The sequence below is a fragment of the Somniosus microcephalus genome, chromosome 5 (genome assembly GCF_052327205.1).
Source record: "Somniosus microcephalus isolate GS21.2 chromosome 5, FLI_Smic_1.0, whole genome shotgun sequence".
In the NCBI taxonomy this organism is placed as follows: Eukaryota; Metazoa; Chordata; class Chondrichthyes; order Squaliformes; family Somniosidae; genus Somniosus; species Somniosus microcephalus.
Window position 1 is genome coordinate 223,321,830 of NC_140991.1, and position 14,184 is coordinate 223,336,013.

At 48.2% G+C, this 14,184-nt stretch overlaps 1 protein-coding gene across 2 annotated transcripts in view; it reads right to left on the reverse strand.

Annotated features, from left to right (window-relative positions):
* The window catches only part of adamts16 (ADAM metallopeptidase with thrombospondin type 1 motif, 16), a 398,089-nt gene that overhangs the window by 200,892 nt on the left and 183,013 nt on the right, over positions 1 to 14,184 (reverse strand). The window lies entirely within an intron of this gene.

Here is a 14,184-nt window from a genome sequence, read left to right on the forward strand (position 1 = left end):
AGCCCTGCAAGTTTATTTCCCTCAAGTGCCTATCAATCTACTCTTTAAAACATTGAGTGTCTTCGTTTCCACCACTTCCAGCGGCAGTGAATTCCAGGTCATCACCACTTGCTGCGTAAAATGATTTTTCTCACATCCCCCCGTATCTCTTGCCCAAAACCTTCAATCTGTGTCTCCCATTCATTGTAGAATCAACTAGTGGGAACAGCCTTACCCGTCATAATCTTGTACACCTCTATCAAATCACCCCTCAACCTCCTTTGCTCTAATGAAAACAAATTCAGCTTCTCCAACCTGTCCTTGTAGCTAAGATCCCCCATTCCCGGAACCATTCTGGTAAATCTCCTCTGCACCCTCTCAAGGGCCTTCACATCCTTCCTAAAGTGTGGTGACCAGAACTGGACGCAATACTCCAGTTGTGGCCTAACCAGCGCTTTATAAAGGTTCAGCATAAATTCTCTACTTTTGTACTCAATACCTCTATTTATGAAGCCCAAGATCCCATATGATTTGTTAACCACTCTCTCAATATGTCCTGCCATCTTCAGGGACCTATACACATTAACTACCAGGTCCGTCTATCCCTGTGCACTCTTCAAAACTGTGCCATTAAGTGTATATTGCCTCTCCCTGTTCCTACTGCCAAAATGCATCACCTCACACTTCTCTGTATTAAATTCCATCTGCCACTTGTCTGCCCATTCTGCTAGCCTTTCTATGTCCTGTTGCAGTCGATTGGTATCATCCTCACTGTTTGCTACACCCCCAAGTTTGGTGTATTCAGCAAATTTAGAAATTCTACTCTGTATTCCAATATCCAGGTCATTTATATATATCAAAAAAAGCAGAGGCCCCAGCACTGACCCTTGGGGAACACCAATGTTTACCATCCTCCAGTCTGAAAAACAGCCATTTACCACAACTCGCTGTTTTCTGTCCTTAAGCCAATTCCTTATTCAAGTTGCCACTGACCCACCTATTCCATGAGCCTCAATTTTGTTAACCAGCCTTCTATGTGGTACTTTGTCAAACGCCTTCCAAAAATCCATGTAAACAACATCCATTGCATTCCCTTCATCAATCCTCCCTGTTACTTCATCAAAAAATTAAATTAAATTAGTCAAACACACTCTGCCTTTTACAAATCTGTGTTGGCTCTCCTTAATTAGCTTAAACCTCTCCAAGTGCCCGTTAATTTTTTACTTGATTATTGCTTCTAAAACTTTACCCACCACTGATGTTAAATTGACCAGCCTGTAGTTACTAGAATTGTCCTTACACCCTTTCTTGAACAATGGTGTCACATTTGCCACTTTCCAACCCTCAGGCACCTCCCCGCATCTAGGGAAGATTGGAAAATTATGGCAAGCCCTTCCATTATCTCCTCCCCCAATTCCCTTAGCAACCTGGGATGCAAGCCATCTGGACCAGGCAACTTGTCCACTCTACGCATACCCAGCCTTTCTGGTACATCCTGTCTATCAATTTTCACCCCTTCCATTGCTTCTACCTTTTCCACTTCTACCGATATTTTGTCAGCATCCATCTCCTTAGTAAACACCGATACAAAGTACTCATTGAGTATTCTAGCCTTGCCCTGCACCTCTAAGCATATAACACCTCTTTGTCTCTAATAGGCCCCACCCCGCCTCTTACTACCCGCTTACTGTTTACATGCCGGTGGAAGATTTTTGGGTTCCCTTTCATGTGCCAGATGGATCCACTGATTAACACCAAATTAGTTAGGTAAACTGGTTTAATTTCAAACACTTATTGTAAAATATATTAATAAATGTGGGTCCATAGTTTATAGTAGTAGTGGTCTTCCAGAGGGAATGAACTTCATAACGATTTCAGGGAACATACATAAGACGTAGGAGCAGGAGTAGGTCATTTGGCCCCTCGAGCCTGCTCTGCCATTCAATAAGATCATGGCTGATCTGATCTTGGCCTCAACTCCACTTCCCTGCCCGCTCCCCATAACCCTTCACTTCCTTACCATTCAAAAATATGTCTATCTCCACCTTTTGACATTCAACATTTGAGATTCCTTGACTTGTTAAGTTGTCTAGGGAAAATTATCAGGTTATGGATCTACTGAAAATAATACTAAACCAATACGAGAACTATTATCCAGACAGCAGGAAAGTGGAAACAATTAACTCATAGGTGTGTATGTCCAAACAGAATATCAGCACAGTTCCTCACTGATTACAGCTTAAAGGAAAAAGGAAGTCTAGGGGGAGTAATTTCTATTTAAAGTAATCTCACCTCCATCTGGAAAAAGTATAAGAACACATACACATGTATTCCAATATTGAAATAATGCTGGACCTATCATCTTGCTGAGACCCAACATTTCAGATATCCTTCTCTGTTTAGCTCTGTTTGATGCCAGTTATGGGGAGAAGTTGTCTGAATATCTTAGTATTTCCACTGATTTCAATTGGGCTCATTACTTTAGCACATTCTGGAAGCTTATCAGAAGCTGCCTGACTCTGAAACAAAACACATTACTGCCTAGGTACTACTGCATACTTGGGCACCAGAAGTATATCTGGCACTGGGTGGCTCCAGATTGGTTCAATATGCCAGCCCTTAATGAAATAAACAAAGTAGCTTTAGGATGTAAATGCTTCCCCTCTCCATAATTGCCATTAGAGGAAAGCAGATGTAAAACTACAGGACTACGTGACATAAACCATTATGAACTTACTGGTATATAATTCTCCCTATTCTTATCCAAACTGAGGATTTATTCTTAGTATTCTGCACTGTTTCTAAATAAGTCAAATCTTACTTTGATTTCAACTCCCTCTTTAGAACACCTCAGCTCTCCTTTTGTAGATACATAGAAACATAGAAGATAGGAGCAGGAGTAGGCCATTCGGCCCCTCGAGCCTGCTCCGCCATTCAATGAGATCATGGCTGATCATCCAAATTCAGTACCCTGTCCCTGCTTTCTCCCCATATCCCTTGATCCCTTTAGCCTTAAGAAATATATCCAACTCCTTCTTGTATATATTTAATAAATTGGCCTCTACTGCCTTCTGTGGTAGAGAATTCCACAGGTTCACGACTCTCTGGGTGAAGAAATTCCTCCTCATCTCAGTCCTAAATGGCTTACCCCTTATCCTTAGACTGTGACCCCTGGTTCTGAACTCCCCGACCATCGGGAACATTCTTCCAGCATCTAGTCTGTCTAGTCCTGTTAGAGTTTTATAAGTTTCAATGAGATCCCCTCTCATTCTTCTAATTTCCAGTGAGTATAAGCCCAATCGACCCAATCTCTCCTCATACGTCATTCCTGCCATCCCAGGTATCAGCCTGGTGAATCTTCGCTGCACTCCCTCCATGGCAAGAGCATCCTTCCTCAGATAAGGCGACCAAAACTGCACACAATACTCAAGGTGTGGATCTCACCAAGGTCCTGTACAAATGCAGCAAGACATCCTTGTTCCTGTACTCGAACCCTCTTGCTACGAAGGCCAACATACCATTTGCCTTCTTAACCGCCTGCTGCACCTGCATGCTTACCTTCAGCGACTGGTGCACAAGGACACCCAGGTCTCGCTGCACTTCCCCTTCTCCCAATCTATTGCCATTCAGATAATAATCTGCCTTCCTGTTTTTGACACCAAAGTGGATAACATCGCATTTATCCACGTTGGCCCAGTAATTCGGGTCCCAACGCGTGAGTACGGACGGGGTACTCACGCGTGGGCCTGATGGAAGTACCGGTTTTCAGGATGCACAGCGCATACGCTGAAAACCGGCATTTCCTGTCCTCTGAAGCAAGGGGTTAAGAGGCGGAACGCGTGCGACGTTTCAGGCAGCGCGTGCGTGCTGAAATTCCTTGTTTTTTTAAAGAGTTGCCCGTGCGTAAAGGCCTCCGGTTTTTACGCGTGAAGAAAGCAGACGTAAATACTTAGTTTTAAAGGTAAGTGGTCTATTAATAAAATTTAGAATTTTTTTTCCACAGGTTTATTATTTTTAAAGAATTTACAGTAAGGTAAGTGTATTTTGAGACCCGATTTGTTGAAAAATTATTTTTTTCAAAAATTTGATTAATTGTTTAAAATAGTTGTTTACAGTTATTCATAGTTCATTTATTTAGTGGGATGTTTTTTTAACTTTTATTTGAAGTTTAAGTACTGTTTTGGGCGCCCTGAGTTTTCATGAGTTTGACAGTTCACAGAATCACAGAAACCCCACAGTGCAGATAGAGGCCATTTCGGCCCATCGAGCCTGCACCGACACATATCCCACCCGATCCCCGTAACCCCTACACCAACACATATCCCACCCTATCCCCGTAACCCCACGTATTTAATCCCCCTAACACTAAGGGTCAATTTATCATAGCCAATCAACCTAACTCGCACATCTTTGGACTGTGGGAGGAAACCGGAGCACCCGGAGAAAACCCACGCAAACACGGGGAGAATGAATTAACTTTTGCAACCTCCGATTGGTTGCCCAGTGCTCACGTGATCCCAGCCGGCTCACTGAGCTAACTATGCCGCTGGATCACTCAAGCACAGCGCGCCGGGACCTGGACCGGGTCACAGAGTGGAAATCCACGCAGGCCCAGGCCTCAAATGTCGGCGCGATAGGTCAGTGTAGGTCGGGGGCTTGCACCCGCGGGAAGCCCCCGACCCGAATTTCGGGCCGTTATATTGCATCTGCCATGCTTCTGCCCAATCATCCAACCTGTCCAAATCATACTGGAGTTTCTCGGCATCCTCCTCACAGCACACACGCCCACCCAGCTTTGTGTCGTCTGCAAACTTGGAGATATTACATCTAGTTCCCTCGTCTAGATCATTAATATATATTGTGAATAGCTGGGGTTCAAGGACTGATCCCTGCGGTACCCCACTAGTCACTGCCTGCCACTCAGAAAAAGACCCGTTTATTCCTACTCTTTGCTTTCTGTCTGCCAACCAGTTCTCTATCCAAGTTAATACCTTGCCCCCAATCCCATGTGCCTTAACTTTACACGCTAATCTCTTATGCGGGACCTTATTGAAATCCTTCCGAAAGTCCAAGTACACCACATCCACTGGTTCTCCCTTATCTATTTTACCAGTTATATCCTCAAAAAATTCCAGATTAGTCAAGCACGATTTACCTTTTGTAAATCCATGTTGACTTTGTCCGATCCTGTCACTGTTTTCCAAGTGCTCTGCTATTACATCTTTTATAATGGACTCTAGCATTTTTCCCACTACCGATGTCAGGCTTACCGGTCTGTAATTCCCCGTTTTCTCTCTACCATCTTTTTTGAATAGTGGGGTAACATTAGCTACCCTCCAATCCATGGGTACTGTTCCAGAGTCTATCGAATTTTGGAAGATGACCAGCAATGCATCTACTATTTCTAGGGCCACTTCCTTAAGTAACCTAGGATCAGGCCCTGGGGATTTATCAGCCTTCAATCCCGTCAACTTCCCCAACACCATTTCCCTACAAATACTGATTTTGTTCAGTTCCTCCCTCTCATTAGACCCTATGTTCCCCGATATCTCTGGGAGGTTATTTGTGTCCTCCTTTGTGAAGACAGAACCAAAGTATGTATTTAATTGGTCAGCCATTTCTTTGTTCCCCATTATAAATTCCCCTGATTCTGACTGCAAGGGACCTACGCTTGACTTCAGCAATCTTTTTCTCTTCACATATCTATAAAAGCTTTACAGTCAGTTTTTACATTTGGCCTGGCTGCACTTGGATGATTTTCATTTTACAGTGAATAACTGGTAAATCATATTTAACATCTTAACAGTTTTCCATATACCAGAGGTACAGCGGGCCGAATCACCCTCATCCATCAAACACTTAGGCCGGAATTTTGCCGGTCCTCAGAGTGCGGGATTGGAGGTGGGACCGCTGTCAAAATCGCAAAGATTGACAGCGGGTAGGAAACTCGCTGTCAACCCACCTCAGGTCAATCTTCCCCAAGTGTCGGGTCCCTGATTTGCGCATGGACCCGACACACCTAGCGGCGGGAAGAGGATTATAGCCACTTACCTGGCTGTTAACAGTTACTTGCTACTTGTTAACAGGCTCTTTTTCAATTTTGCCACTTCTGCCTCGGGTTCCCCAACGTCCGGACACCACGCCAGGTAATTGTGGCATGTTGTGACTCTGCTGTATTGTTTCTGCATTGATGACAACTGCAGAAGTGGTGTGAAGGATCCAATGGTGCCCTGGTGAGTTTCAGAGGTAAGAAAATGTTGGGAAAATCATTTTTAATGCATTTACACTTTTCTGTAGGTAACAAGGTTTGAATTGGCTGTCTAGTGTCATCTCATTGGGAGAACCTCTCTCACCAGTGACAGATCGCTTCTGTAACCTCACCTGCAGCTGCCATCTGTTCTAGCCTATGGAGGGAGTCATTGGAGAGCCTGGGTGCAAGAGCTCACCTTTGTATAGTGATTGTCAGTGTTTGCAGCACCTCAATGCTGTCAAACACTGAGAATTGAGCAGTCAAAGAAAAATTGTGCATGGTCCCTTTAAGAAAACCAGCAGATGACACGTCATCAAATGATGTCATCTGACCAGCTTCCTCTTAATTGGCCGGCAAGCCCGTAGGGCCAGATGCAGTTGGGGGCGGGACTGGAACCTGGAAACCAGCTGACCCGCTCCCAAGCCGCATCCATTTGCAAAATCGCGGCCTTAATGTCAAACATGTTTTGGAGCCTGTTAAAGGTCAATAACATTACTTAAATACCTAGTGGAAAGATCACAGAAACCCCACAGTGCAGATAGAGGCCATTTCGGCCCATCGAGCCTACACCAACACATATCCCACCCTATCCCCGTAACCCCACGTATTTAATCCCCCTAACACGAAGGGTCAATTTATCATAGCCAATCATCCTAACCCGCACATCTTTGGACTGTGGGAGGAAACCGGAGCACCCGGAGAAAACCCATGTGCCTCAAGAGATCTCGGAGGGTTGTAGGGCTGGAAGAGGTTACAGAGATAGGGATGGGTGAGGCCATGGATGGATTTGAAACAAGGTTGAGATTTTCAAACAGGTAAGTATTACCTCAGCTGCTCAACTGGAGTAAACTGAATGATAGGGCAGCTAGATCATTGAGTGTTTGGTCGACATGAATTTTGCTACAATTCTTATGTTAAATAGGGAAGTGGCAAAGGTTTTAAACTAGTAAGATGGGTGGAGTGATCTAAAAGAAACGTAACCAGCCTAAATATAAACAAAACAGGAAAAGAGCGCACAGAAAAGAATAAAGTAAGGGAGGACATTCATGGCAAGGGATTAAATAGAGCTATAGAACAGAAGTCCAAAAAGATGGTTAAACATAAAGTGAGAGGAAATCGTATTAAAAATTAGTTAAACTGTCTGCTCAGTAATGCACACAGTGGCCTCGATTTTCTGCCAGCCGTCGGGCGGCTTTCCAGGCGGCCAGGGGCTGAAAATCGCCGAAAAAGCAGGTCGCAACCCCCCCCACCTGATTCCCCGCCCCGTCGGAACAGTAATGAGCAATTATCACCATGTTTAAGCCAATTTTAGGGTGCCCTTGCGATTTTCAGGGGTTCCCCACGCTAAACACACCTGCGGGGAACCCCGCTGATGAAACCTGGCGTGCAGCTTGCCGGCTTGCTTGCTCTCAGTTGCAGCTCATTCGGGAAAGCTACGATTTAAAGGGACAGCATTTGTATGTTGAAGGACCTTGTTGCAGGTTTGGGGCTACTTCTTCAAGGCTTAGGCACAGCTGTGGAAGGTTGGAGCCTCACACACATGTCTCCAATGTGATCTCCTGGGAAGCCCCTCTCGCCACCCTCACTCAGCGCTTCCTCAGCGGAGGCATCTACCAGAAGCATGGGGCGCCTTTTCTTCCTTCCCTTCTTGCCATTAGAGGATCTCCAGCAGCAGAGGCGGCAGCAGCAGAATCAGGAACAGCAGGATGAGCACCAGGAGCACCAGGCTGCTGCTCACTCACCTGAAGCTGCACAGGCCAGAAGGGGCCAGCGCTTGGAAGTGGCTTGAGAGCACCTTGCTGCACATTAGGGGGCCATGGGGACCCGTATCTGCACTGGCAGTCCTACTCAGAAGGACTTCCATGAAGGTCTGGTTTCTCTGTTCAGTAGATGGCCAACGCTCCTCAAGAGATGTCATTCTCTTATGAGCACTCACCATGTTTTCCGTACCCTGGCGAGTTATCTCCTCCATGGAGGTTGCCAAGCTTTCCATGGTGATGCGTTCCTGCGCCAATGACTCCACAGAGGCTCTGCTCATAGTCGCTATGGACTCCTCCATTCGCTCCACATTCGCAGCGACCCTGGAGACAAAACCTGCCAGAGACTCCTGCATCTGTGCATGGAGATCCATCACCTCTTCTCTTGCGGATGGACCCAGAGGCAGAGGGTCGACATGCAGCGCAGCTGAGCTGAGCTGGCAGAGTCCTGCGCCCTCCGACGAGGACTCTCACTGCTGTCCCTGTCTCCAGAATCTGCTGATGCTCACTTGTGAGCTGTGATACACCAGGTGACAACACTACTCTATGCCCCGAAGGTCCCCCCGAAGTGTGAGTGTCTGCGCTGGTGCTGGGTGCGCTTACTTCTGCTGACGCTGCGCCCTCAGAGGTTGGAGCTTCCTCTGAGGAGTCTGGCTGCACAGCCTCTTCCTCCTCCACAGTGGGGACAGGGGCTCTGGATGGTCCTGTGGGGTGTAGAGGAAGGAGTTAGAGATGTGATGCCAAGGTGACATGCACATTCGAGTTGACATCTGCTGACACCTGCATCCATGCAGCCTTGGTCTCAGTGGGAGGCCTCTTCCTGCCTGACCTAGGGAAGAGGACCTCCCTGTGGGCCCTAACCCCATCCAATAATGCCTGCAGTGAAGCTTCATCGAATTTGGAGGCAGCTCGGTGTCTGGCACTGGCCACAGCTGCTGCAGGCTCCTCTGCCATCCTGTATGGTTCGTTTGGAAGCCAACAGAGGAAGCAATGCTTGCTGTGGACCTTGAAAGCACCACGAATGATGACATCGTACTGTGGGGCTTCCTGACTGGAAATGGACAATTAGCAAGGCTGCCCACATGCTGGAAATTAATTGGCCACTTGAGGGAAAATTGCGTGGAGCTGGCTGGCACATTTTTTTGTGCGTCAAAACCCCACATTCGGGGGAATCCGACCATTTCCCACACAAGCCACAAAATCGGGCCCAGTGTCCGTAATAAAACATAGGAGCTGGAGGCAATCAGGCGTTGTGAGGAACCAGATATAGTAGACATGGTTACTGAAAAATCAGGACTGGGAATTAAACATTGCAGGGTATAACATATTTAGAAAAGATAGGGAGGGAAAAAGGAGAGGTGGAGTAGCTGTACTTATTAGGGATAACATAATGGCAGTAGAAAAAAGTGATGGAGATATCAGCAAGACAAAAATAGAATCCATATGGATAGAGATAAAAGATAATAAAGGATCAATCACACTAATAGGCATAGTCTAAATACCACCTAATAGTAGATGGGAGGTGGAGGAAGAAATATGCAGTCAAATTAGGGAAATTAGTAAAAAACATAGAATAATCATCATGGGAGATTTCAACTACCCAGCTATTAATTGGACAGAAGAGGTAGGTAAAGGGGATAAGGGAATGGAGTTCCTACAATGTGTACAGGACTCCTTTCTAACACAATATATAAAAAGCTCAAAAAGGGAGAATTCGATATTGGATCTAGTAATGGGGAATAAACCAGAGTAGATAAAAAAAGTAAAGGTAGGGGAACATATAGGCAATGGCGACCATAATATAATACGCTTTAAGATGATAATTGAGATGGAAATAAGTATGACGAAAACTAAGTTAATAGATTGGAGAAAAGCTGATTTTGAGGGGCTAAGAATAGAACTTGGGGAAAAAAATGGGCAACAATATTGGCAAACAACGATGTAGAACAGCAATGGGAAACATCTAAAATGGTGTTCAACAGAGCGCAGGAAAAATATATTCCACTAAAAGGAAAGAACAAACTAAACAATAATGAGACGCCATGGATGAAAAAAGCCATAAGGGAACAATTGAGGGCAACGAAAGAGGCATACATTAAGTACATAGACAGCAGGGGAGTGCATGATAAGAGAGAATACAAAAAGATTAGGAGAGAAGTCAAAAAAAACAATTAGGGAGGCAAAGAGGAACTATGAAATTAAATTATCAAGGAACATTGAACAAAATAGGAAAATATTTTACAGGCACATCAATAAAAAAAAGGATGGTTGGGATGGGAATAGGGCTATTAAGGGATAGTCAAGATAATACCACAGGTAATGATGGAGACCTGGCAGAATATTATATAATTATTTTGCTTCAGTATTTACCAGGCAGACAGAACACGTGGACATGACATTGGATGATGAGATTAGTAATGAGATAAGTGCATTTAAAATAAAAAAGGGGATATATTAAATAAATTAATCAAACTCTTAAGAGGATAAAAACCCCTGGTCCGGATGGATTGCATCCACACATTTTAAAAGAATCTAGGGAAGAGACAGCAGAGGCATTACTACGTATCTATATATATAAAGGAGTCGATCTGTCTGTCTGTCCTTCTGTCTGTCTGCACGTGTGCGTCTGGGTGGCTATGCGCTCGAAAGTTACAGAGCGTACCTACGCGTGCGTTACCTCGAAAGAAAGCTTACCTTTCCCAAACGGTCATAAGCGTATTTACGTTTCGGCCGGACTAAAATCGCGCCCGCGGTATCCGAAAAACCTTAACATTCCGCTCATTAGCATCTCATTATCCGCTCATTAGCGACAGAGTGACCTCGAGGTCGACCAATCGTACGCCGGCTTGCTGCCGCGTGCGGCCGGGCCCTCCTACGGTCGAGTGACGGGACGATTGACCAATCCTACGCTTTGGTCACCTGACGGTCGACCAATCGGTGCGTGTGTGGGCGGGCCTTATCGTTCTGAACCGAGGTGAGTAGCCGCCATCTTGCTTCCATTCTTTTTCCTGCTTTCTGCGTCTTTCTTTTCAAATATACATTTCCAGCAAAATAAAATTGAATTTATTAAATTGTTTTTAAAAAAATCACTCATTTGTAAATATTTTCTCTAACCTGAAGATTCTTTTCCCTACCTTTCCCCGTTTTTTTCTTAGGCCTGAAAGCCTGGGCCTTTCTTGCCCAGCCAGGCCCGAGCTAGGTAATTGGGCTTCTGCTAAGCTCCTCACCCCCCCCCGCCGTGTCACGTTACCCGGGGCAACGGCGTCAGCCACGAGGGTCAGGGTGCGCGTGCAGCAGGAGCAGGTGAGACGCGGCGTCTCTCTCTGTTCCGCGCTCGGCTCGGGCGGGGCTCTCGAGAGTGCGGATCTCGGCCTTGGTGAACGGGGCTCTCGGGAGTGCGGGGCGGCTGGGGCTTGGAGAGCGGGGCTCTCGGCCGGGGGGGGGCGGGGCTCGGAGAGCGGGGCGGGCTCGGAGAGCGGGGCTCTCGGGAGTGCGGGGCGGGGCGGCTGGGGCTTCGAGAGCGGGGCTCTCGGGAGTGCGGGGCGGGGCGGTGCGGCAGGATTACCCCGGCAACCGGTCGTGGCCATCTCTCAGCCTCAAGCCCTCCCTTCCTCCCTCCCCTCCCCCCCTTCCCCCTCCTTCCCCTTCCCCCCTCTGCCCCCCCTTTGCCCCCCGCCCTCCCTCCCTTCCCCCCTCCCCGCTCCCCCCTGCCCTCCCTTCCCCCGCCCCTCCCTTCCCTCCCCCGCCCTCCCTTCCCCCCCACCTCCCTTCCCTCCCCTGCCCTCCCTTCCCCCCCGCCCTCTCTTCCCCCCCCTCTCTTCCCCCCACCCGCCCTCTCTTCCCCCCAGTCGCTCTCTCTCTACCCCCCAGTCGCTCTCTCTCTTCCCCCCCAGTCGCTCTCTCTCTCTCTCTCTTCCAACAACAACATGCCCTCGAAAAAGCCTCAGCACCGCCGGGCACTTCAGCTAGTCTATCTATATATATAAAGCGATGCTTCTGTCCTTCTGTCTGTCTGTCCTCACGTGTGCGTCTGTCGGGCTGTGCGCTCGAAAGTTACAGAGCGTACCTACGCGTGCGTTACGTCGAAAGAAAGCTTACCTTTCCAAAACGGTCTTAAGCGTATTTACGTTTCAGCCGGGCTAAAATCGCGCCTGCGGTATCCGAAAAACCTTCAACATTCCGCTCATTAGCATCTCATTATCCGCTCATTAGCGACAGTGACCTCGAGGTCAACCAATCGTACGCCGGGTTGCTGCCGCGTGCGGCCGGGCCCTCCTACGGTCGAGTGACGGGACGATTGACCAATCCTACGCTTTGGTCACCTGACGGTCGACCAATCGGTGCGTGTGTGGGCAGGCCTTATCATTCTGAACCGAGGTGAGTCGCTGCCATCTTGCTTCCAATCTTTTTCCTGCTTTCTGCGTCTTTCTTTTCAAATATACATTTCCAGCAAAAAAAAAGTTGCTTTTAAAACACAAATTGTTTTTTAAAAAAGTTAATTAATTTGTAAATCTTTTCTCTAACCTCTATAATTCTCCTACCTTTCACCGTTTTTCCAGGCCCGGGGCCTAGGCTTCTCCAACTGCCAGCAGTGCAACTCTAGACCCAGGCTCCCGGCCTAGACAGAGACAAACACTGGCAGAGGGCAGAGGGTGTGCTGCCTCAGCTCCATTCCCGGGGTCAGTAGGTGGGGAGGCTTCATAAGCAACTGGGGTAGGTTGCAAGCCCCAAATAATAATCTGAAGATCCTGTGTTTGCAGCTGAGGAAATTTCTTCTGCAGACAGCCCCAGCTTAACGGCAGACATCTTTGTCAAGGAGGGCAAAACGTTTCAGTGCGACGCCATTTTGATTCAGTGTGTAACAGAGTGCATGCGCGGCCATCTTAGTACAGGAACATAGAGTGGGTGGGGCTTCTGTGCTCCAAATCTGTGTCTGTGACAGACAATCGACTGTGCAGCTGTGCAAGGTCTGTAGCTATAGCAACAGCTTTAGCTTCAGAGCTTCAGGGCCACACCTGAGTGTTTAGAAGCTGTTGCTAAGCAACAGTGTTTGTTGTTAAATACGAAGATAAGAATCTCCGTATCTCTCAACATTAACTCTAGAGAGTACTTTAGGCAAGGCATCAGCTCGGTCCCGTGGGTGCCGGATAGCACAAAGTTTCCTGTACTTTAAGTTTATCTCCCCCCTCCCTTTCCACCCCCCACCCCCCCTTCCCCCCCTTCCCCCTCCCCCCCACACCCCCTTTCCCCCCACCCCCCTCCCCCCAGCCCCCACCCCCCCCACACCCACTTCCCCCCAGCCCCTCCCCCCCACCCCCTTCCCCAGACCCCCCTCCCCCCCACACCCACTTCCCCCCCACCCCCCTCCCCCCCCACACACACTTCGCCCCCCACACCCACTTCCCCTCACACCCCCTTCCCCCCCACACCCCCTTCCAGCCCCCTCCCCACCCCCCTTCCGTTCACCCCCTTCCCCCCTTCCTCCCCTCCCCACCCCTCCTCCCCCCCTTCCCCTCCCTCTCCCACCCCCCCTTCACCCCCCCTCTTCCCCTCCTCCCCTCCCCTCCCCCCTTCCTCCCCTCCCCCCCTTCCCCCCCTCCCCTCCCTTCCCCCTCTTCCCCCCCCTCCCCCCTTCTTCCCCCCCTCTTCCCCCCAGGCGCTCTCTCTCTTCCCCCCAGTCGCTCTCTCTCTTCCCCCCAGTCGCTCTCTCTCTTCCCCCCAGTCGCTCTCTCTCTTCCCCCCAGTCGCTCTCTCTCTTCCCCCCAGTCACTCTCTCTCTCTCTTCCAACAACATGCCCTCGAAAAAGCCTCGGCACCGCCGGGCACTCCAGCTAGTATCTATATATATAAACGGATGCTTCTGTCTATCTGTCTGTCTGTCCTCACGTGTGCGTCTGTCCGGCTATGCGCTCGAAAGTTATAGAGTGTACCTACGCGCGCGTTACCTCCAAAGAAAGCTTACGCTTCCGGGACGGTCGTAAGCGTATTTACTTTTCGGTCGGACGAAAATTGTTCGCGCCTTATGCAAAAAACCTTCAAAATTAAACTCATTATCTGCTACGTAGCATTGATTGACTGACGTCAAGGTTCGACCAATCCTGTGCCGTCACGATTGACCAATCCTACAGTACAGTCCCCTGATGGTTGGCCAATCGGTGTGTGTGTGTGTGGGCGGGACTAATCGTTTTCATCTCCGGG